General features: G+C 38.9%; 1 protein-coding gene across 3 annotated transcripts in view; it reads left to right on the top strand.

Moving 5' to 3' along the window:
• RPS6KA5 (ribosomal protein S6 kinase A5) overlaps window positions 1-26098 on the top strand; it is a 170927-nt gene that overhangs the window by 10836 nt on the left and 133993 nt on the right. The window contains exon 2 of one of the 3 annotated variants that reach the window (XM_049113416.1): window positions 31-111. The exons of the other annotated variants lie outside the window; for them this stretch is intronic. The gene's annotated coding sequence lies outside the window, so the exon portion shown is untranslated. The remainder of the gene's footprint in view (window positions 1-30; window positions 112-26098) is intronic. 3 annotated transcript variants of the gene reach the window in all.

Raw genomic sequence — 26098 nt, 5'->3', positions numbered from 1 at the left:
TAAGAGTGATATCATATTCATTTACTCAAGGAGAAGGAGATCATGTGAAGGACCAGAGGCGGGGCTCATCTTAGAACTCACAGATGGTGAACCACGGATGATGCATATAAGGTGGGTAGAAAAGATAGGATCCAGTTTTATGTGGATCAAAGCAAGTTTGAGATGTCTTCAACATGTCCTAATGAACTTATATGGGAACAGTACTCAGGGATGATGGAAGTATGCCATGTGCCACCTACTAGGTGTTTTCATCAACTCATTTAATCCAGGCAACAACCTTATGAAGTGAGAATTATTATTACTCCAGTTTTATAGATGGGATCTGAGTCTTAGAGAGGTTCTATGACTTTTTCAGGATCACCGGGAAGTAAGGAGAAGAACTAGTTTTGAAACACAGGCAGTCTGGTCCAAGGCCCATCTGAACCACTGTGCTTTAATTCATTAGTGGCGTATGGGTCTGAAGCTTGGAAAAGATGTCTGTGCTGCGGGTAATGATCCTAGCATTATTGGCATTTGGCAGACATTGAGAGCCCAGGTGGAGGTGAGATCATCTTGGGAGAGATTGTAGAATGCAGAGAGGAAAAGGACTCAGAACTGAGCCCTGAAAAATTCTAAAATGTAGTAGAGGATATGTAGAGAAGGATTTGCTGTGAAGGGACACCAAAGGGAAACACCCACAGGAAAAACCAGGAGAGAACCTAGGAGTGCCATGGCTTGTGGAAGCCCAGGAGAAACAGAGTTTCTAGGGTGTGTGTCAGATCCAACTGGTTGGCTAACCACCTTATCTAGAGCAACTGGTGGCGAGCTGGTGGGATAAGCCAGAATGGAACAGGATGAGGAATGGGTGTAAGGGAAATAACTTTGAGAGACTTGGTTCTGGAGGAGATTAAAGACAGATTTAGCTAGAAATGGGGGATTCGAGATGGGTATTTTTTTGTTGTTTTAAGATGAGTAGTGCTAGAACATGCTAGATACCACTAGTCTGAATCAGCTACAGTGAAAGAGAGTGAAAGTACACCAGCAAGGGGGGATAACTGATGGCAGGAAGGTCCCTGAAAGGAGGGGGGACATGAAGTGGGGGCAGAGATTGGCCTCTGATAAGAGAATGCCACGGCTTCTAGTATAATAAAAGGGAAGAGGGAGAGGATACAGGTGCATTTGTAGATTTGGTGGCAGGAAGATACGGGAGTTTTGAACTCTTTTTTTTTTTTTCGTCTCTGAATTGTGAAGCAAAGGCAATTCTTTTTTCAAGGAGAGAAAAATAATTTCATTGTTCCAAAAAAAATTGTTATTCTGGTCTTTTAAAAATTCTTAGATATAGAAAAACAAAAAAAGTTGACACAGTATACATGCTATAAGATGAAAGTTTACGGAATGTTGTAGAACAGCTTACAGAGAAGAGGTTTTCAGGCAGAGCCATTGAAATGCTTCTGTGCTTTCACAGAGGTCAGTTCTCTGAACATGTTCTCTGGATCATGCCAAAATTCTTAGTAAGCATAATGTTCTTTTTCTTCTTTTTGAAGTGTTTTATATTTAGTTCAGTTCTTCTAAGTTAAATTTATTTGGTACACGTATTGGAAAAAAAGGCTGTTTGTTACTGCTTCACAAGCATTTGTTTTCCTGTTGACTCAGTTTTCACATTGGCCCAATCATGTAATCCCAAATCAGTTGGATAAGTAAATATTGCTGTTTTATACACTAAAAGTACAGTGAGTCTTCAAGGTAAGTGACCCCAGCAATAAGAGAAAAGTGGGAAGCATTGTTTTAAAGTATACAGATATTAAATATAACTTTGTTCTGCCTCCAGTAGAATGCTGTCCAGAGACATGGTTTGAGGCCCAACCACAAATCTAAACAGCTTCAGAATAGCTTACCACCTGGCAGTTAAAAGGAACCTGATGTGCTAGCTATTTAGCTTATTTTCCAGCCCAAATACATTCCCTGGAGTTAGGCTAATTGGACCCTGCAGACAGGGGTTAAAGATTTTAGAATCCACAGTTATGTGTGTGCTGTCAATACTATGCCGGACACCCCCTTTAGAGCTTATCTGATAAATTGTTTTAGAAGTAATTTATTTCCACCCTGACAAAAAGAAAAAAAGAACTAAAATAGCAGAGGAAGATTTGTTTCTCACTGCATACAATTGTCACCTTTTGACTGAAACTAAAATTAATCCAAGAAGCTTATGTTTTTGTAATGTTGAGAAAGAAAAGGCAGGATTTCATAAGAAAAGTTATTTCATAACTTTATTAGGCTGGTCTCAGCAAATTAGATGCTAAATACACATTTCCTAGTTGGTGTATTAAAAATAAATCCAAGCATATTAAATAAAGAAGATTGAGTCAGATTGTGCTCTCACACCTCCTTTTGCAATCTTCACTTCCTCGGAGAGCTTACTCCATTTTTTTTTCCTGCCTTTCCTTCATCCTCAAACTCTCCTTCCCACGAATACATTTGAATCGTCTTGTTAAAAAAAAAAAAAATCTTTGGTGGCCCTCTAGTTTTTGTTATCATTCTCCTTTACACCAATTATTGAGAGGAGTTTATACAGCTGTTTCTACTTCTTTATCTCCCGTTCACTCTTTGATGTGCAGTCACATCAGACTCCGTCTCAATCTCTCCAGCATAACGGTTCCCTCTAAAGTCCCTGAGGTCTCCCCATATTCCTGATCCAGTGGAAACGTCTCTGTTTTCCTTAACCTCTTTCAGAGCCGTCAGTGCTCAAGTGTTGGTCCTGCCTTCCCTTTGCCCAGGGACGCCGTGCCCTTCTTCCCGGTTCTTCTTCACTGGCTGCCCCATCTCCCTTTTTGCCTGGCCTCCATCCCTCTGCATGGCTCATAAATGTTTGTAATCCATCGTCAGCCCTTTTTTCTTCTAAGTCCACATGCCCTTCCTGGGAAATCAGACATCATCATGGCTTGAACTACTGTCCAAGTCTGATTTCAGCTTAGCTCTCTTCATTGAGCTTCTGATCAGTTACTTCCAACTGCCTGCTGAGCATAAACCATGTGGGTAGCCACAGGTACCTTCCACTCTCAAGGTGAGTAACGCTTCTTCCTCCAACTTCTCATTTTTTATTTAGCAGCACTGTCATTCTCCATCCTGCCAGGACCCTAGCTAGAAACATCCGGAACTGCCTCCCCTGCCTCGCATTCTCCCTACCCACCCATTTGCCCTTCCTGTGGTGTCAGTTGATAACTCTGAAATACGTCCTTCATCTGTTTCTTGCTCACCGTTGCCACTACCACAGTCTTAGATCAGCGTCTAACCTAATGGTGGTAACTATCGTTTATTGAGCTTTGTTAGATCTGCCAAGCATTTTGTGTCTCACTGAATTCTCATAACACACCCGTGTGGTTAGTATTGTCTCTGACACCTTCAGTGCACAAGCTTCTCTCCTGCCTGCCTCACTGTAGAGTGCAGCTGGGACAAACAATTCTGTGTGGGCTTCAACTCATTTCAGTTTGATGGTGTCTGATTTCAAATATGTGTGCTGCACATTTTTCACTTTCTGCCCCAGGACTTCGATTCCTGCTCTAAGGTTTAGGATCCTAGTGGTTGCTGGCTCAGCAGGCACAAGTGCATATCCCAGAAGTGTACAGAGTGAATGTCCCACGGGGGCAACCTTCAGCTAAAGGGGGATGGAAGCTGATAGTAAATGCTTCTCTGTGTTGAACTGGGAGTGGAAGGTTCTGAGGGCCATTCCGTACATTCCTCAAAAGGTCCCAATTAGATTGAATTGATAATGCATCTTTGTCAATACATTGGCTTTTCCTTCTTCCCTCTTTCACTCTCCTGAGTTATTCCTCACTCCTCACTGGAACTCCCTTCCAGATAAATCACATGCACATGAGGCCCAGCTAAGATAGTACCTCAAGTGGCTCTAGGAAGCATACTTCATATGGGGTATTGGAGTGGGTCACTCACTGGTGAGATTACAGCAGGGGCATCATTGCTGGTGGTAACCCCTGGCATGTGTGACAGAACAATTACCAAGACACTCACCTGCAAGGCATTGGAATTGGCAATGAATGGAAGCATAGAATTGGGTGATGCCATAGCTCTGTGACTTGAGTGGTTTGGGGACGGTGGTAATTATAAAAGGACTCTGAAGTTGACTGAGTCATTTTACCTTTGGAAACTTTGAAAACAAGAGCATGACAGATGTAGGCCAGCCAGCTGTCAGTGCAGGGTATACTGTGAAAAGATCCTCTGTGGCAGCATTTGAAAAGATTGTTATTGCCTGCAACGATAGGACAGATGATACTAAAGAAGCGGGCCTGGAATTTAATCTTGAGTGTGGAAGAGCCGTGTATCTTCTTTGGTGGGTTTGTCCTGTGTCAACTGAGCTAAACTGAGAATTACGTTTCCCAGAACTCCTCTCAGGGTTCTGGGTTAACACTGGCCACAAGAGATATTTTGAGCAAGATTCAAAGGCAGAAGTGAGGCAGCAGCCGTATTTCTTTTACATGTGAAGGTTGGTACTAGGCACTGTTGCAGCTCCCACACGTCATTGCCAATCTGCTGTGTCATATTGTTGGCAAGCAGCTTTAACCAGGCCTGCAGCTCTTTTAGCTCCTGTTAGATCACCTCCACCAACTTCTTAGAATCCTTGGTCAGGATGTGCAGCCTTTCCCTAGGTTACCTGTCTCATCACAGTTGGAGGCGTGAAGGTACTAAGAGATTCTTATTTGTCTTCATAGCTTGTCCTTGAGATTGCATTTTATCCTTGCTCTTTCCCACTTCATGTCCACCTTTCCTTCCCATTTGCCCACCCTGCTCTCTTCAGACTGAGCCCCAGTTGCAGAAGCAGCAATATCATATAGATGATTTAACTTTCATGCCTGTGTCGGATCAAACCCCTACATAAGTCCCTTATTCTATGTTGTTCATAGTAGTTCTGCTTCTTCTGTATACCCTCAACAGGTGTTTAGGGCCAAAGTCAACACCCTCATATGGAAAGAGATCTCTGGTGGGAACATCTGAGTGGATGTTCTGGGTGGATGAACCTGACAATATTGGACTCCTGAATTTCTCTGATCCTCTGGATAGGCTAAGGCCTTGTTAGAACAGGACAGACAGCATTTCCTTGTTTGGAGACCATGCAAAGATCTGGTGCTTGTCCTGCCCTCTACAATTGTTGCCTCTAGAACAACTAGAGGCAGCCCTAGCATAATCTAATCAGGGATATTCTTGTTCTGAGAGGAAATACTCAAATATTCCTAGGACCTAGATAATATGTACCAGGAGGAGTATGTTGGGGAGTGGATCTTGAAGATATGGGGCCAGGAGTGGTCAGATAATGAGGCTGCATGGGGGAGATCTTATTAACGTGGGAGCACTATTCATAACTCAGGATTTAATATCCTAGTAACCTCATCCTAATATACTGTGGGGATAGTTTCTTGAAGCTTGGACATGAATATGACCTACAGCAAATTAGATAAATATGCAAGAACGGCTTTGGCAGACTCTCAAGGTCAGAAGTCATAGAGAAGAAAGAATATTAAAAATGATTTATTGTATGAGACTAGAGAACATACTATCTGATCATGTTCCTTAGGCAGATCCAAAGAAAACACAAGGTAATGCAGAATGCCTTGGTGAGGGGAAACAGGCTGGGGTTGATAGGAGATGTTTCCATGGAACTGGATTCCCAGGTGTCCATAGAAATGATAGGATTCTGGAATCAGAGAGGCCAGATGGTGGTACTTATCAGGGGCAAGGTGGATGTAATTATCATGATGGGCTGGAGTGGCCTTCAGGGTGCTCTGACCCACAGACATCTGTGACAATGGCTAACAGATCATGGGGCCATCAAAGATGGACAACAGACCAGGATATTAACTTGTTTAAGACCTTCATCTCTGAGGGATCTGAGCCTTCAGTTGCCTTGCCCTTGGACTGTGGTTACTTCACATGCCTCTTCAGCATTATTTATTAGGCACGAAGCGACAACAAACACCCTAGTGAATTCCTTGGGTTCAAGATAAGCTCCTCCCTGTCACCATTATGTAGTAGTGATGCTAGCTCCTCCTTGAAAGACTCTGTGACCAATTAATTTTTTTCTAGCTTCATTTGAGATATAATTGGCATATAACATTGTATAAGTTTAAAGTGTACAATGGGGTGATTTGATACACATGTATTCAGTGACCTCCATGGAAGGGAATCTGAGCTGTAGTCTGTGGGGTTGCCTCTGAAGCACGGCCTCACATAATCTTTAACTCTTTCATGTGGGCCCAACAGTGGCTTGTCTCAAGTATGCTTACTGCCCCTCTTTTCCTTTCTGCTCCAGGGCTTCTCCAGGACCACCGAGCAGGAGATAGAAGGAGGAGGGCTCAGAGGCTTGTTCAGCCTGGAAGCACCTACAAGTTAATGTTCTTCTTGGGGCAACCCTTAACTAGAGCAGGAGCCAATGGAGAAATTCTCTCCTTGTCTTTGCACAGACAATTCAAACAGCTTTCTAATAATTTTCAGAGAGTCTGGCAAGATTGGGCTCCAGGTGCCCACAGCAATGAGCATCTGAGTAAGGTATCCTTGTATTGGCTCATGTTCCTTTCCAGTTTCACCCTCCATGGTCCTCTCCTTCTCCTCTTGTCTCTATACAAGTCCTTTTGTGATACTTTCCTTTGGGAAGAATTCAGGTTCAGACAAGTACAATTGTTACTTGTGTGTGTACGTGTGTGTGTGTGCATGCGTCTCCGTTTACCCATCCATCCATCCATCCATCCAACCATCCATCCATTCAACCACAGATTACAAATAAGAGGCTTGGTGGTAGAAATGTTGCTTAGCACAATCTTAGTAACTGGTAGAGATTGAGTTCATCTGAAGCCAGAACACATGCTCTTCTTCCTTGATTTTACTGCCTCCCCAGCTTTAAAGATGAAATCAGTAGACCTTAGCTTGTCTTTCGAAGTCCTTTGTGATCTGATCCTACCTGCCTGTCCTCAGGGGTGGTTCATAGTTCACTGGTCTGCAAGTTGTAACGTGAACATGCTCATTCCTTTCCCTCATTTCTTTCCTTTTCCTGAGGCTTATTGTGGGGGAGATGTACCCCTCACAGCCTATTTGGAAAAAGTGTACTTTTTCTATTTCTTTTCTGAGTTCAACTCTTGTTGCGTTTCTTTTTTCGGTTGTTTGTTTGCTCATTTCTGTTCTTAGTTTTTGTATTTCTGTTTCAGGATTTTTTTTCATATCACAAATGCTTGTTTGAAGATTTTAAATTAAATTTGGAATGTTGTGCTACCATCTTCAGCTTTGTGGCTTTTCAGAAGGAGAGAGAGGGATTTATCAGCTAAAATGTTTTTATCAGCATTTTCTGATTTTCACAGTAGTTTTTCTGTGTCTATGACCTGCTTTTTTTGTGTATCTGGTTATCCCCTATTGAAGAGTTCTATAGCACCCTTCTCTATGCACTTTCTTTTCTGGTGTTGCGGAGTGTGTGTGGGGGAAGGTGGTGTTAGGGACATGTCTTGTTTTTCTTTCATTTCTGTGGCATCCTTTATTCTTTTCTTATTCCCTTCTTTTTCTTCATTTCCATATTCCCCTGGATACATCTCCTTCCATCTGATTTTCCCTCAGAAGCTGTGCTTCTCAGAGGTTGCCATTTCTGTCCAGTCTGGCTGACCCTTGAGCTGCTTTCCTAGTTAGTGTTTTAAAGTACCAGTCCTGGTCTGTGTGTAGTCTTTTGGCTTTTATTTTGGACACTTTCTGGGCATGATTTTTTTTCTTGCTTTGCCTAAGTCCTCAGTGCTCCTCCATTCTTCTCAATGTGTCTTAGGTGTCCCTCCCTGTCTCCAAATCTGCAGACTTGGCTGTGGGGGTGGTGGGAGCTCCGTGGGAATTTGGTCTGTTTTTCTATTACGGGTCATTTGAAGGTTGCGTTATTCCTTAATCCTGCCGAAGGCATGGGTCGTATGTGGCTTTATTTCCTCTCTTTGTTGGTTTTATGGTACTTTTTTTTCTTTTCTTTTCTTTTTTTTTTTTTTTGAGGGTGAATAGAAAGATTTGAAATCAGGAAGCCTTTATAATATCCCTCTAACCCAAAATTTCTCTGTACTTTGAAACATTCAGCTCAGACTTTACATTCTTTTCTTCTTTGAAGTCTCCCCTATAGTTTTCCAGTTTCCATGCTCAGATATATGCTACTTCTTTGTGTTCTTAACTACTTTCACTGCTAATAATTATATTTTTTATATTTCTTTATAATTCTATATTTGTGTTTCTTCTCCCCCCATCAAATTGTGAATGTCTCTAAACAGCAAACCACATTTCTTTGTTGTGTTACCATAGTAGGTACTTACTAAATAGATTAATTTACTAAAGGCAGAATAGAAACAATCAGTTGATGAATGCCAACCTTATCAGCTGTGAATAATATGAATATTTAAAAATCATATTGATCTTCAGTTTTAAAATTTGAATGTACCATTTAAGTAGAAAATTTGAATAATGATCAGCTTTGTATTATATTACTACCAAAGTTGAAGATACCAAAAGTACAACTTTCTCCCATAGAGCTTATAATGCTAATTGATGAAGTCAAAAAAATTGCAGTGACTTTCCTCTATGTCTTTTCTTACACCTAATATTGTTTGCTAGTTAAAAATCAAGAATCTGAAATGATTCATGGTTTGTTCTTTTTTCAAACACTTATCTGTGAAAAAGTTTGGCAAAATTAATGTTTTAATGGAACATTTTAATGTATAAATGTCTTCCTACCATTTTCTATATAAGACTGTTTTATGTGCTACATGGCTAAAGTTCCATACTTATGAAAAAGACAAACTTGGGTTCTTAAATGTACAATGATCAATTGCCTGATTAACTTTGGGCATAGGTGTACCAGAATCCCATCTTGAGGTCAGTTACTGCTACTTTGTAGCACCTTGCCTATGTCTGGCCTGTGCTTTTTCTATTAACTGGTTTTGGAACAAAGAATTTCACAGTAAAGAATTTAAGGAAACTGGATATGTGAAAATTCAGGCCCTTTACATAATAATTTTTTTAAAGATTTTATTTATTTATTCATGAGAGACATAGAGAGAGAGGCAGAGACACAGGCAGAGGGAGATGCAGGCTCCAGGCAGGGAGCCCGACGTGGGACTCGATCCCGGGTCTCCAGGATCATGCCCTGGGCTGAAGGTGGTGCCAAACTGCCGAGCCACCAGGGCTGCCCATACATAATAATTATTAAGCATTCTTATTGATAGACTTTTTTTTTCTACCCAACTCATCATAATATAAACATTTTTTTTTTTAAAGATGTCAATTTCAGACTAAGGAATCCATTTAATCCATTTGTCACAATACTCCATTGGGTTTTGTGGGCCATGATTATTAGACACAAAAATTAGACAAAAATTTGGAAGATTAATCAAGAGATACATAAAACTTTATTGTAGTTCATGGGATGAGAAACAAGACTTCAGAATTCCTTGCAGAAAGATATTGTTAAAAATAGCAAGCATTAGTCAACATTGTGTTGCATTGATTTAGTGATGTACAGGTCAGAAGGGAAATTTGTTTCTGTAAATGAATTTGTTCAGAAAATAGATTTGTAGTCTGAAATTAATAAGGAAAAAGAGAAAAGCGAACAGAAGGGATAGTCATCTGATATTTGCGTGCCATAAGTAATAGGCATTCTTTTCAATATTTTTTTGAAAGGCCATTTCCTTAGTTTTACTAGTTGTCAGAAAAAATTTTGAACTCTACCATTCTGTATTTTAACTATTTTTGCTCTATTCAAAAGAAATACCAAGTAATCCACATGAAGCTAGAATTGTGGAGTAATTTCTTTGGAAACACTTTAATTTCAGGTGGACATGACAAGAAGACCTTTGACCCTACTATTTTTATCAGGGTCCCTTGTGAGCCGTTCAGACATGGGAACAAATCACTCTTTTGAGGCCGTGCATGAGATTTACTATATACTACTAACCAGTTGTGTTTGCTGTTATTAGTAGTTTCACTCAGGCAGGTGCTTGAGCCTATGTATTCTCATTAACTGATCAAGTGCCCTGTGCAGTAAACTGCTGTCACTGTCTTTGTGGTGCAGAAGATGAGACTAAGGTTAAGGGGTTTCTTTGCTTGAGTTTACACACATTCCAAGTGGCAAAACTGGGTATGAATACCGATATTTGGACTCTAGAAACAGCTCTAGACCTAATGTTTTTTCCATGACTCATTTCTCCCCCTGCCTGAGAAGAACATACCTTGATTTATTCATTTGTTTATTTTCAAGTTGGGGGTGGTGCAAGGTCTGTGGTGGTGAAGAGTGAGGGTGGCAAGCCAAGGAAGAAAAGCTGCTTTTGTATCTTTAGACATTTGTCAGTTCTCATTACTTTTTTTGTTTTGGTTTGTTTTTTTTAAGAGGTCACTTTTAAAAGCATGGATCTTTTCTGATGGCTATAATGAGTGAATACTCATAAACCTACCAATTAGTATTATCTAATCTCAGTATTTTGTGATGTTGAGCTCATGTCAGTTTTTCAGGAAACAAAGCATTGTTAATTCAGTGGAGGCCTCTGTACTTCTCCTTGATCCTATTCTCTTTGTCTACCTTTCCAGAAGTAACCACTATCCTGAATTTAGTTTTGGTCATCCTAGTTACGCTTCTCTATTTCTATAGCATTAGGTATATGTCCATAAATTACAGTACATAATGATGTTTTACATGTCTTTCCCTTTACATAAATGATGTTATGTTATATACACATGTTAATTACCCATAGGCATGTCCTTATTACCTATATCATCCACATCCTTCTTTGCTAACATTATAAGTGAGAGTTGTTGTATGGACATTTTATAACAGTTTATTTTCACTGCTGAATGGTTATATAAATGATTTATCTGTTGTCCTGTTGATGGACATTTAGGTTTTTAATTTTTTGCTAAAGTAATGTTGACTATTGTATATGTCTTCACATTCATATGTGCAAAAGTTTATCTATGGTATTTGCTTATGAATGGAATCACTGAGTTGGAGGTATGCACACCTTCAACTTTAGTACCAAATTACTTTTGAAATTAATAGTACCAGTTCGCATCGCTACCAGTTTGACACAGGAATTGATTTTACTTTATTTGCCAACTCTTGATATTATTGGGTTTTCCCCTCCCTCCCTCCCTCCCTTCCTTCCTTCCTTCCTTCCTTCTTTTCTTTCTTTTCTTTCTTTCTTTCTTTCTTTCTTTCTTTCTTTCTTTCTTTCTTTCTTTCTTTCTTTCTTTCTTTCTTTCAAGATTTTATTTATTTATTCATGAGAGACACAGAGAGAGGGAGAGGCAGAGACACAGGTAGTAAGAGAAGCAGGCTCCCTGCAAGGACACCCATGCGGGACTCGATCCCGGATCCCTGGAATGCTCCCTGAGCTGAAGGCAGACACTCAACTGCTGAGCCATCCAGGCATCCCTATTATTGGATTTTTAATTTTTATTGATTTGATGGAAGTAAAGCAGTCTCTCTTTTTGAGTTAGCAACTCCCTGAAATTGATAGGTTTAATAGGTTTATTGACCATTTGGTTTTCCTCTTTTGTGAAAGTGTTGGTTCTTGTCACTTGCCCCCTTAAAAACTGGGTTTTCTGTTGGATTGTCTTTGTATAAAAATAGTTCTTTTTAAAAAAAATTTCATTTATTCACTCATGAGAGACACAGGCAGAGGGAGAAGCAGGCCCCACTCAGGGAGCCTGATGTGGGACTTGATCCTGGGACTCCAGGATCACACCCCAGGCCAAAGGCAGGTGCTAAACTGCTGAGCCACCCAGGGATCCGCATAAAAATAGTTCTTTATGCTGCATGTCTTGTGGTTACATGTCTTGTATCCCTAAACTTTAACTTTTTTTCTTCCATATTTTTATTTAAATTCCAGATAGTTAACATACAGTGTGATATTAGTTCTGATGAGTACGGGGTATTGTATATAAGTGATGAATCACTAAATCCTACACGTGAAACAGATATTCCTAACTTTCTTACAGAGTATTCTTGATATAATTTAACCTTTTCTTTTTAAAAAATTTCTATGAAAAACATTTATTGTGCTGTGTTTTGATAGCAGTGCTGAAGATGTGTTGCTCCCATACTCAGTGGCCCTAGACTGCTGTGCCTTTTAGAGCTACTCTGTTTACTTTTTATAGTATTTCTTTTTTCTTCCTTTATTTCTTATTTCTATTCTTTTTTAAAAATTAAAAAAAATTATTTTTATTTTTTTAAAATTTTATTTATTTATTTATTCATGAGAGAGAGAGAGAGAGAGAGAGAAAGAGGCAGAGACACAGGCAGAGGGAGAAGCAGGCTTCATGCAGGGAGCCTGATGTGGTACTCGTACTCGATCCCAGGACTCCAGGATCATGCCCTGGGCCGAAGGCAGGCGTTAAACCGCTGAACCACCCAGGGATCCCCAGGTTCTTTTTCTTTTTCTTTTTTTTAGGTTTTATTTATGTATTTATTTGACAGAGAGAGAGAGTATAAGCAGGAGGAGCAGCCAAGGGAGAGGGAGAAGCAGACTCCCTGCTAAGGATGCAGGGCTCCATTCCAGGACCCCAGGATCACGACCTGAGCCTAAGGCAGATGCTCAACTGACTGAGCCACCCAGGCACCCCTCTTGTTTCCATTCTTGATGCTTGCCGTGTTTTCATTGCTGCTTCTCTGCCGTCTGATTTTAGATAAAATTATCTGGGTGAGGCTCTAAGGATTAATGTTGTCTTCTGTGAAGCGAATGTGCTATGATGAGCCAATTTCCTCAAATCTCGGAGGCCCATCTTTCTCAGTTGGGGGCTTGTATTTGAACTCTGGGTGTTAGATTTGCTGAACTTCCAGATTAGTGTGAACATTGATGCCCTATCAGTAGTGAAGATAAGCTTTTGATACTGGCATGTGTTATTGTAAAACCAACATCAAAGTTATTTTTAAAAATTATAAATCACGGCTTTCCTAAGTTGCTTTTTTTCTTTTGGGTTTCTGAGTGTTACTGGATCAGTAACGAAGTCTTTCTGATTTTATGTGTTTGGTTGGGACCCTTCAACTCTGCTTAACAAAAGCTAGTTGAATTTGTCCGCTCAATAGACTTTTCTGTATGTTTTGTTTTGGGCCTCATGGTATCATATGGCCATCCTTCTGCAAGGGAAGCTGTGAAATTGAGTATTTAGCTTCCGGACCTCTCTAGACAAGGAAAGAGGTGGTGGAGACTTGTGTTGTTGGCTTGGCCAACATGTGGTGTCTGCCATAAAGAGTACTCAACAAAATAATCCATGTAGATACTTTGTCAAATAACACTACAAGGCTTATACCAAAACAAAATCCTGACCCTCCTGACATTCTATTCCCAGTTTCTACTCTCTTCTACTACAGTTTACTAACCATAAATGACATTTAAAAGCTCTGAATCCTCAAATTTAGACCTTCGTTTCTTTGCCCATCTATGATAGTGGAGTGACATTACAATTTTGGTTAAATTCATATTCAACCCATAATATATGGTTAAATAAATATTCATTGCTGAGCTAAGTGTTTTATGTTTTTGTTTCCTTCATTATATAAAAAATTTTTTTCATGGCGTTAAATTATCCCAATCTTTTCATTTATTTAATTTTCTTTGAGTCTCTGAGTGTTGCCACATGGTTTTAACAACTCTGTAAAATACTTGTCAGTATGATTTTCTGTAGATGAGATAACCCATAAGTTTTACTTTTTTTTTTTTTTTTTTTTTGATGACATTCCTTCTGGAAATTTCTGTCCTTTTCCATTAGGATTTGTTGCTTTCTCTGGGACTGCATAATGGGATTTTACTTCACCACCATTTTGGGAATGATGCACTTATTCCTGTTTTCTGGATCCTGTGGGTTTCTTTTTCCTAAAGATTTTTCAAATCTGAAAATGTCTTCATTATGTTCTCATTTGTTGTGATACATTGGATTGGTACAGAATTCTAGATTGAATTGTTACTCAAAAGTTTGAGGCATGTCTCATTATCTTCTAGTTTCTAAGGATTCTGATGAGAAGTTTGATGCATTCTGATTCCCAGTACTTTGTATATGATTTTTTTTTTAAATTTTAGTCCGGTTTTAGGATTTTCTCTTTATCCCTAGTTTGGAATTTTGGAATTTCACACTTACACCGAAATAAAATTTCACATTTACATGTGGGTACTATATTTTTTTATTCGTTATGCTAAGCACTGAGTGTACCCCTTAAAGCTCAGTTCTGGGAGTATTTTTTGAATTATAGATTTGATAATTTCTTCTTCTTGGCTCTTTTATTCACACTTTCTAGAATTCTGTGAGATGTTAAGTTTCCAAGATTATTCTATCACATTCTTACTTTTCTTTCCTATTGTTCATCTCTTTCAATTTTTTACTTTATCTTTGGCCTATTTCTTTTACTTTATCATCCAGATTTTAAAAAGACACCCCCCCCCCCAGATTTTAAAAATTTCTAAGCACTTTTTAATTTATTCTTTTTTTTTTTTTTTAAAGTAGGTTCCACACCCAGCATAGGTCCCAACTCATGACTCTGATATCAAGTCCTGAGCTGAGATCAGGAGTTGGCTGCCTAACTGACTGAGCCACCCAGGTGCCCCTTCTTTTTCTTTTGTTAAGATTTTTATTTTTAAGTAATCTCTATCCCAACTTGGGGCTCAAACTCACAATCCCGAGATCAAGAGTCATATGCTCTACCAACTGAGCCAACCAATGCCTCATCAATTTATTTCTTTTTAATTATACCCCATTTCTGTTTTATGGTTAAAATATATTTCTTTATGGATATGAATTATACTTTCTATAATGTTTTATTTTTCTTTTACCTTGAGTTACCACTCTTTCTTCTGATTTCCCTTTTTTCTTATTTATTTTGATGTCTTATAATGTTAGGTATTTTTCTCAATTACCTTGTGATTCTTGACTGGTAACCTGAGTAAGACACTAAACCTCTGGTTAGAAATTCTGTGTGAAGGATACTTGCCTTGCTAGATTGAGGCTTATATGGTAGAGCTTTCGTGTTGGGAACCCCACATTGTCACTATCAATAAGGCTCTTATGCAGGATTGTCATTCTCCCAAGAAGGATCTTCCAGACTATTATTTGAGGAGCACTAGCCTGGCCCTCTGCTTTTGGAGCCAACAGGGGATATGTGGACTTCTATTTAGATATTTGTTTTTGGTCTCCTGCCTCATCCTTGCCCCTTGCTATATCTGATAACCCCAAATCTGGTTCTTTTCCTCTCCAGATTTTTAATCTTGTGTCATGTGAATGTGGGGACCTGGAGAATAAAACTTGAAAGGCTTTCAGTCATCTTTTGTTTTCCTATTTCACTTCCCTCCTCCCAGTCAGTCCTCTGCTGTCTAAGGTTACCTATGCTTCCATATCCCCAGCTTTGTTACCCCAGGGGTAATTTAGCTTGCTCACGTGAATAGCTCCCTCTACAGGCATTTTGACTCGATCTTCCTCCCCTCTGCTCATTTACCATTCTTCTTTTTTCTTTTTTTAGAAAAATATTTTATTTATTTATTTGAGACAGAGAGAGAGAGAGAGAGCATGAGCCGGAGAGAGGGTCAGAGGGAGAGAAGCGGACGCCCCCCTGAGCAGGAAGCCTGACATGGGGCTCGATCCCAGGACCCTGAAATCCCAGCCTGAGCCAAAGTCAGACACTTAACTACTGAGCCACGCAGGCACCCTACCATTCTTTCAAATGTTTTCCATCCTCACACCTTGTAGGATTATAGAATTCTTTGGGCATTATTAATTGTAGAGTGTGTTTCTGTTTCTTGTTTACCTTGTTTGGGAGCAGTTTTTTTGAAGGACTAGGATATAGAAAGGTCTGGATTGTAACCTACACAGTGAGACTCTAAGCCCCTACTGTTCTGGAATGCTATGTGTAATTAAAAGTAGTTAAATATTTGTAGAATAAATGTTTCAAAGTGTATTCGGGGTTTTAATTTTTTAATTAGGATGAGATTTTTATAGGTATGCTTTTGCTTAGTTGTCGCCCAGTTGCTACCCTTTCTAATTTGAAATCTTAATATCTTTTTATTCTCCATTTTGGGGAGTCGATTTCAATATCATAAGTAAGGGCAGCTTAGCAAAGTGGAAAACCCTTCTTTTTGTATATTTTAATTTTTTTAAAGGATTTATTTATTTTATAGAATGCGAGGTTGAGGGGAGGGGCAGAGGGAGAAGGAGAAAGATTCTAAGCAGACTCCCTGCTGAGCATGGAGTGCCATGTGGAGCCTGATCCCACAACTCCAAGCCTGGCCAAAATGGCTAGGGTCATGATTTTGGCAAGATCATGACCCTAGCCAAAATCAAGAGTTGGGCACTTAACTGATTGAGCCACCAGGAGCCCCCGGAAAGCCCTTTTTAAAAACTAGTATGTTTTTCATCTTCATTTTAATAGCTATTGAAACGGAAGGCAATAATTAAGCAAATAACAGGAAGGCAGAATTGAATTTTTTATGTAACTTCCCACAAAGAGTTTTTGGGTATTCAATTTTTAATTATTGTAATATTCCTTTAAAGCTCCCTTTTGCAGGTACATAGCAAAGAAAGAAAAAATCTCTCTGTGGTTAATCTTCTTTCATCATGGATGTCCTTGACTTATAAAAAATGTTTATGCTTATAAACTTATTATCGTCTAGATACTATAGATACTTTTTAAAAAATAGTTTTATTTATATATTTATTCATGAGAGAACAGAGAGAGACAAAGACACAGGCAGACAGAGAAGCAGGCCTCCTGCGGGGAGCCTGATGTGGGACTCGATCCCAGGACCCTGGGATTACGCCCAGAGCCAAAGGCAGATTCTCACATGCTGAGCCACCCAAGCATTCCCTGTAGATACTTTAGAAGTTGCCTGTTTATCTTCCTGATACACAGCCCAAATTAAGAACTACTGCAAATCCAAAATTAAATATCTTCTTTTGCGTTTACCACCCTTTCAGCTGTGCTGATATATAAGTTAAACAAGTAATTAATAACATCTATATATATATGTAGATAAATACCTCTGGGTATATAAATGTAAGCTTATGTGTGTGTGTGTGTGTGTGTGTGTGTGTGTGTGTGTATATATATTAGTGGTTCTCTTTATTAAAACTTATGTAATTCTCTCCGGAAGTGTATTATGGATACAATTATCTTCCACAATTTAAAGCTGGCAATAGGCTTGCTTTGGTAATCGCTAAATTTGTTTAAGGGGAAATCTGATTAAAGCATTTTAATTTCTATCATTTGGCCAACTAAAATATTACATGTATTTGACAGGCTTATTTGATTTACTGCTGTCATTTGAATATCATTAGATCACAATTTCTTTGGTTGTAGTATTGAATCAATTTTCAAATGCTAAGACGTACATTTTCTTATTGCTGTTAATAATTATTTAGGCATACTTTAGTTTGTTTTTTTTTTTTTTCATACTTTAGTTTTAAGATGCAGTTTCTATATTAGGGATTTCTGGTTCTCCTGCTGGCAGGCAGGTCTATTTGTAGCTGGGTGGAGTGGTGTGACTAGTTCAGGCCAATGAAGTTGATCAGAGGTCACATGTAAGACTTCAGGCCTTGTGGACTTTTTTTTTTTAAAGATTTTATTTATTCATGAGAGACACACACACACAGAGAGAGAGAGAGAGAGAGAGAGGCAGAGACACAGGCAGAAGGAGAAGCAGGCTTCATGCAGGGAGCCCGATGTGGAACTCGATCCTGGGTCTCCAGGATCACGCCCTGGACCGAAGGCAGTGCTAAACCACTGAGCCACCCAGGCTGCCTGGCCTTGTGGATTTAATTGCTAGTATGACACTTGTCAGAATGGCTAAAATTTAACAACAAATAAAACAATAAATGTTGGTGAGGATGCAGAAAAAGGGGGAATTTCCTTATACTGTTGGTGGGAATGTAAACTGGTGCAACAGCCACTCTGGAAAACAGTATGGAGGGTCCTCAAAAATTAAAAATAGAACTACCTTATGACCCAGTAATTGCACTATGGGATATTTACCGAAAGGATACAAATATACAGGTTCAAAGGAGCATTTGTACCCTGATGTTTATATAGCAGCATTATCAACAATAGCCAAACTGTGGAGAGAGCCCAAGTGCCCATTGACTGATGAAGGGATAAAGATGTGTATACACACACACAATGGAATACTACTCAGCCATCAGAAGAATGAAATCTTGCCATTTGCAACAGTGTAGATGGAGCTAGGGTGTATTGTGCTAAGTGAAATAAGTCAGAGAAAGACAAATACCCTATGATTTCACTCAAGTGGAATTTAAGAAACAAAACAGATGAACAGGGATCCCTGGGTGGCGCAGCGGTTTGGCGCCTGCCTTTGGCCCAGGGCGCGATCCTGGAGACCTGGGATCGAATCCCACGTCAGGCTCCCGGTGCATGGAGCCTGCTTCTCCCTCTGCCTATGTCTCTGCCTCTCTCTCTCTGTGACTATCATAAATAAATAAAAATTAAAAAAAAATTAAAAAAAAACAGATGAACATGAGGGAAGGGGGAAAAAAAAGACAGGGAAACAAACCATAAGAGACTCTTTACTATAGAGAACACACTGAGGGTTGCTGGAGGGGAGAAAGGTGGAGGATGGGCTAAATGGGTGATGGGCATTAAGGAAGGCACTTGTTGAGATGAGTCACTGAAATTTTGGGATATGTTACTGTAATATAATTTAGATGATTCTGAGTGATTAAACCTCCTGTAGGGAAAATCTTATATGAAGTTTTCAGAATTTTTTAAGACTACAAAGCTACAAAGAATATACTTTTTTTTAAAAAAAAAAAACAGAAAAAGGATTATAACATTTAGCTTTCCATTGAGGGTCAGGTGGGGATGAATTGGAGGGTTTTTAACTTTTGAAACACCTAAGTTTTTAACTTTTGAAACACCTAAGTTTAAGAAACTCCCAGATCAAGCTGGAAACTTCCTAGTTGCCTTGAGGATTTTCGTGGGGGTTATAGAGGAGAGGGCTTCAGAAATGATACTTTAACCATGAGCAAGGATAGATCTTTTAGATTTGAAAGATAATGACAGTTGCTTGATTCTAAATCTCTACATATAATCCCTCCCCAAGACCCCCATAATATTAATTAGAAGCTGATATAAAACCACCTGTGACCCATATCATCAGCTTTTCTGGGAGATGAGGAATATCATACTCTTCAGATTATATCTAAGTAGGGGAGGAAAACCACACCAAATTCTGGCAGAGCTCTTACTACAGGAATCCTGTGGGGCATAGATAGAGTGGGAGAGGGCAGTCTTAAGAGAGTCTCTAAAAAAGAAGAGAGAGGCACAGAAAACTGAGGTGAAACACAGGCAAAAATCACCCTTAGAAAGAGAATGTCAACAGTGTGCCACAAAATGCTGATTCCCAACCTTGGGACTTGGTATCTTACAGCTTTTGGCCAAGGAAAAGCTTGAAAGCGAGCAGGATCAGAAGTGGCATTGTTAAAGAATTGTTTCTAGAGGAGAATAAATAAGGAAGATGTGAGCATCTTATGGATGTGGCCAGTGAAGAGAAAGAAAGAAAGAAAAGGAGAAAGTTACAGACCTTACAGAAACAAGATACCCACCTGTGCCTTCCTGTCACCCATTAAACAAAGTGAACCCCACTAAACTGATAGGCTCCTTTTATACCACTAGGAACCCTTACACCAAAGACCTAAAAATAGAAAAAAAGAAAAGAATACAAAAACTATTATAAAAAGAAAATAGAAAATGCAAATTAGAGATTCCAGCTGATGCAGCCTCTCCTAAGTTCAGCTGTTATGCAGAAGAAACACAGGAGTACAATCCTCCCAAATGAATAAATATCCTTAGAAAAGCACTAAGTGATGTTGAAGAAAATCAGATATTTAAAAACTAAATAAGAAATGGATGGGGTGGGGGAGCCTCCAAAAACTTAGCAATGAGAGTTGAACACATTTAGAAAAAAAAAAAAAAAGAAGGAAAAGAATCATATCAGAATGAAGATTAAATAACAAAGACACCAAGGAAGAATAGATTCTAATGAAAATGAGTAAGGGGCATTGGAGAAAAGCAGATAAACAAATTGCTAAAAGTTAGATAAAGAAAGAAAGAAAAAAGGTCAGAGATAAGATAGTTGAAATGGAGGACAAAGAAGGTGTAGTATGTACAACTGGAGTTTTTAAAGAAGAAAAATAAACTGAGAAATGTAATTCCAAAAGTAAAAGACTTGAGTCTACACACTGAAATGACCAGTGGGTGATGGGAAAAATTGATGATATAATGATTGGCTCCCATAGTGATCAGCTCTAAGACATATCCTAGAACTACTATTAGACTTTAAAGATTAAACAGGTTCTCAGAGCTTTGGGCCAAAAGATCAAATAAATTGCACAGTGGTAGGATAATTAGCTGATACCAGACTTTTCAAAAGCAACATGCACAGCAAGGTAACTTGGAGCAACTTAAAAAAAAAAAACAATTTAAGGAAAGGAAGTGCAAAACCAAGAATTATATTCAGCCAATTGCCTTCAGGATTGAGGCTATAGAAAAGGTTTTGAGTATGCAAGAACTCAGAGAATGCCCCACACAAGTGGTCTTCCTGCAGAATCTGCTGGACAGTGAGTTCCATCGAAACATACTGGGGAAAAGGACTGATGATGAGCCCATAATATTTATTTATAGAGTTGAGACTGAAACAAGATGGGACTGCACATAAAAGAACAGCATGTAAGCCTGAAATTACATTGTGTATATAACTCTCTGTAATTTATATTGCGTAAGAACCCTTAGAGCATAAGTATGTGTACATGTTTGTTCCCAATTTTAGATTCGATTTCCATTTTACTTAAGGTCACAGCAAAAATCAAGTTTTTCATGATGAAACACCCAGAAGCAGAACTAAGAAACCATGCAAACCATGTAAATATTCTCAAATTTAAGTGTTTATTTCCAAGCTAAAACGGTGGTGGGAAAGGGGTGTAGGATGTGACTCCTCAGATTGCCCATCCTCTTTTTCTGCTTCATCTTCCCCACCAAGTATCCTCTAGTTGCTGACATTCTGATATTTCTTGGATACAGGGAGGTGAGCATATAGGTGGTTTGGTGGGAAGTGGCTTAGTAATGGCCTGGCAGACCATCTAGAGACATGGATGTTGTTGGTATACCTCACATTCTGTGGGTCCAACATTATAACATGTGGGTTTCATCGTTACTCTTGTACTTATCATGTTTTTATTTTTCTGGGTGAGTTGGCCATATGCCTTTTGGTTCACTTCAGATAAACCAGTAAATAAGATTAAGGTCAAATAATTTCATATACAAATAATTTTCTACATTAGAAAATTGTAAACAAACTGAATGAGACATCTCTTACAGTATTTTGAAACACATATACCACATGTGTATATAGTATAAGTCCATGTACAACATAAGTCCATATACAATATTAAGTATATATATACAAAAGATTTAAATATATATAAAATGGCATAAATATACATTTCCTAGCTCTGTACAGGAAAAGGCCTAGAAGACAAGATCTCCCAGTAGCAGTGCACACACCTGGCACTCAGATCTTGGCTCCTAATAACATTTACCCTTAAAAGGAATTAAGTCGGCTTGTAAGAGGAAGCAAAGAAATGCTAAAAAGGAAGGAAGGAAGAAAATAAATGAAGGGGTCATGTCAGGACATGGAAGCCAGCTTGAAGATGCTTCCACAGACCAAATCTGGGTTAATTTGTGCAGCAAAATATTAAGGACAGGAATGAATTTTAATGCACTGAAAAAAATGGTAATCCATGAGTAGTTTTCTCACAGTACAATGCTAACTGATAAACATAGAAGAAGTGGAAGCGGTAGAAAATTATTATTACAAAAAATTATTATTTTGTATCCATATAAAAGATTGGTTTAGGCAAGAATCATCAATGGATGCTAAATCTAAGTGTGGGAGTGTGATGAGGAACAGGAAATATTAATGGCCTTATAGTGTCTCTCCACAAATTTATAGGGGGTAAATTAGTACCTATATACACAAAAACCCAGACAGCACCTTGACTGGGTGATCAAAACTACTTAGCCAGTAGAGCATGTGACTCTTGATCTCAGGGTTGTGAGTTCGAGCCCCACATAGGGTATGGAGCCTATTTAGTACAATAAATGGAGTAAGTAAATAAAAAATAAATCAGTAAAACCAACATCATCATTATGGGATAAATTGATATTTTGTATACTTTTGGTTGTGATAACTCTGAAAGGCACACATCACTTAGGTAGTACTCCAGCTGGTGACCTGAATTGTGAGCAGACTTCAGTCAAACAAAATTCTGTTTAAATAAACAAAAAACAATGATCTCTGTGCTTCAAAAACATCAGTTATAAAAGACCAAGGTTGAGGAAGTCTTCCAGATAAAATAAATCTAAAGAGACATGACAAAATAAATGTGGTATGTGATTGTATACTGGATGTTATACTCAAGGAGAAAGTGCTATGGAAGGATGTGTTAGTTGAAGTTCTCCAGAAAAACAAAATCAATAGAAAGTGTGTGTGTGTAAAGAGATTTATTATAGGGAATAATAAATAGGCTCGTGTAATTCTGGAGGCTAGCAAATCCAAAATCTGCAACGGTGGACCAGCAGGCTCGAGACTAAGGGGAACTGATGGTCCAATTCTAGTCTGAAGGCAGTGTGCTGGAGAATTCTCTTCCTCAGGAAAGACTGGTCTCTGTGTTCTGTTTACCCTTTCAGCTGATCATATGAGGCCCATCCACATTGTGGAGGACAATCTGCTTTAAGTCCATAGATTTGAGTGTTATTCAAAAACACCATAATAGAAACACCCAGAGTAATGTTTTATTGTTTGACCAAATATCCATATGCATCTCCTTATTTTTCTTAAAGATTTTGTTTATTTATTTGAGAGAGAGAGCATGAGCAGAGGGAGGGGCAGAGGGAAGGAGAAGTATGCTCCCCACTCAGCAGGGAGCCCAATTCAGGGCTCAAACTCAGGACCCTGAGATCATGACCTGAGCCAAAAGCAGATGCTTAACTGACTGAGCCACCCAGGCGGCCCCCCCCGCAATGTATCTCCTTAAATACTTCCAAGTAAAGACAATAACAAGGTCAAACTTGCAGTTTACATGATTCAGCCACCCTGTGTACAGCAGAAAACACTAGCCATTTTTGCAGAAGAGGACTCACAGTTCTTGAGTGTTTATTCTCCTTGATATCCATCTCGTAAGTTAAATGCTGTGATATAAAGTCAGTTCATCATATATTACATGATAAGGGAATAAGAGAGGGGAGAGAACAAAGATATTTATTTTACACACACACACACACACAAACACACAGGCACATACACACATTAATGACAAAATAAGGAAGACATATCCATGATACTTGGGATCTTCATTTCTATAACTGGTCACATGGTGCCTTGCCAGTCCTTCAGGAATATCCTCGGAAGAGCTGTGGTATTGTAATTGTCCACATTCAGGTGGTGGCTGCACGTTGTGTAGAACCATCTGTAACCAGGCCTGGGTCATCTTTTTCCATTAGCTGATCTTAGGGAACTCCCCATGAGGCCACAGGTGCAGGCTGGGAGAGTGAAGGTGGTGTGCTGGGAGTGGGGCCCACAGGCATTTGTGTCACTTGTTCACATGACTTGTTTGCTTTCAGGCCCTGTTCAGCCCCGATCTCAGGTGTACCATTTCTATTTGATGATGGAGTCTCCTCTAAACACCTTACTTTATGGAGGACAATCTGCTTTACTCAAAGTCTACCAATGAAATACTAGTCTTATCCAAAAATACCCTCATAGAAGCACTCAGAATAATATTTGACCATGTATCTGGGCACTATATAGTCCTGCCAAGTTGACACATAAAATTAACTATCACAAAGAACATTAGACAGTTGACAAATCAGAATAGGGACCATAGATTAAAATATTTTATCAATGTTAAATTTTTTGAACTTGATAACTATAGTGAGGCTATTTAAAAGCATTTTTAGGAGATACATACTGAAATATACAAGGGGCCAGGATGCATGATAAGGGGCCAGGATGCATGAAACTACTCTGAATAGAGCAGAAAAAATAAGTCTTATGTGTGAGAGTATGTGCGTATGTGTGAGAATTTTAAAAATTGGTGATTCTGAATATGAGAGTTGTCCATTAGCAATTTTAGATTTTAAAATCATTTTCAGGACAGCCTGGGTGGCTCAGTGGTTTAGCGCCACCTTCAGCCCAGGGTGGGATCCTGGGGACCCGGGATCGAGTCCCGCACTGGGCTCCCTGCGTGGAGCCTGCTTCTCCCTCTGCCTGTGTCTCTGCCTCTCTCTCTCTCTCTCTCTATCTCTCACGAATAAATAAAATCTTAAAAAAAGATAAAATAATTTTCAAATAAAATTAAAAATTTAAGTGACTACGGAGCACTATAATAGTGTTTAAGAGGTACAAAAGCTCTATGACTTATTATAGGGCAACACCATTGTGCTCATACCTTTGTCATAAAATCAGAGGCGTTAATTGCTTGACTTGGTTTCAGGGGAATGGGTTACACACTTCATGTTTGAAATAAGAAAAGGAGGGGACAGTAGGGGAGCGTGGTCCTGTAGAGCTCTATTGCCCCAAAGTCCTTCCAGAGCACTCCTTGACCTTTTCTTCTGAATTGCAGGCTTGGTGTCAGAGGATGGTTGTGGTGGAGAAAATAGTTAAAACTGAAATAGGAGAGGAAGGATGGGTAAGACGGGAGGAATTTAGTTTCTTCAGTCCCCAGTGTTCATCCGCATTAAATTTGGTAGTCCACTAAAATTAACATTTTTGAAAGTAGAACTGTTTTTTTTTTTTTTTTTTTTTTTGTAGAACTGTTCTTGAAAAACAAGTTGGCAATAGCCCCTATGAACATTTCTAGCTCTAGGCACATATTATCACAAACTGATTTGATTCAAGGCAGCTGCATTTAAGTGCTGATAGAAACCAAATTGGCACTATTAGCAGCATGTAGTCTGGAAACTAGAAAAAGGAAAGGGTGTTGATAAAGTTCTTTCTCACAATAGAATCAGGCGTAGAGGCGACAATAGAATTGCAGTGGAAAAATGAGGTTATGGCTTAGGAAGGACAAAGTGCTGCTGTATTTTCTTACATCAAATTGAAATCTGACTCTTGGGAATATTACTTTGGACCGTTTGAAAACTACTTCATATTTTGCACAGAAGGTACAATTTAAAATATGTCAACAGATACCAAAATAAATATTTCCGTGGCACTTTGAAATCTGGAGTGTTTACTTTGCTGTGATGATTTAAGTTTTTATCATTTGTAAGTTATCTAATGTTTTGCTTGCCAAAATACTACAACATGACTTCTACCGCAAATGAAGGTATACCTTAAGAATATAAGGAAGGCCATACAAAGTGTCAGGAGTGTAGCTCTGGTCTTTATCCAGATTCAGGTTCAAAGAGGGGTTGTCTTTAAACTGTCAGAGAGTTAATGATTGATAAACTAGTAGTAAGTCATAAACTAATACTGAGGGAGCTTACCTCTTAAGTAAGTCTTCTAAAAACTTCAGGCAGCCCCAGTGGCACAGTGGTTTAGTGCTGCCTGCAGCCTGGAGTGTGATCCTGGAGACCTGGGATCGAGTCCCACGTCGGGCTCCCTGCATGGAGCCTGCTTCTCCCTCTGCCTGTGTCTCTGCCTTTCTCTCTCTTTCTGTGTCTCTATGAATAAATAAATAAAATCTTAAAAAAAAAAGTCTTCTAAAACTTCACAATCCTTTTGATGTGCTATATATATTGTTTCCTTAATTAGTTTTCTTCACATTTTTGTGTGTACTAAGTTCAGTCATAGGACATGGCCAGGAAATGAAGTATTCAAGTTGACTATTCTTGTAAAGCTGTATGTTTTACAATATTTGTGAATTCTCAAATAATTTACCACAGTAAAATTTTTTACTGTCCATTGATCATCTTCATTTGGAAATCCCACAGACCTTTCACATACTTATTTTTAATTCACAAAGTTTATGTTCACCAAATCTATATACACCCATACACACATCTGCATATATAAATAATGATATGTTATCAAATCACATGCTGTTACAGCAAGGACAG

This window comes from Canis lupus, chromosome 8, assembly GCF_003254725.2.
Source record: "Canis lupus dingo isolate Sandy chromosome 8, ASM325472v2, whole genome shotgun sequence".
Classification (NCBI taxonomy): domain Eukaryota; kingdom Metazoa; phylum Chordata; class Mammalia; order Carnivora; family Canidae; genus Canis; species Canis lupus.
The sequence above is the reverse complement of the archived record's forward strand: the minus strand, read 5'-3'. Positions and strand labels throughout refer to the sequence as shown.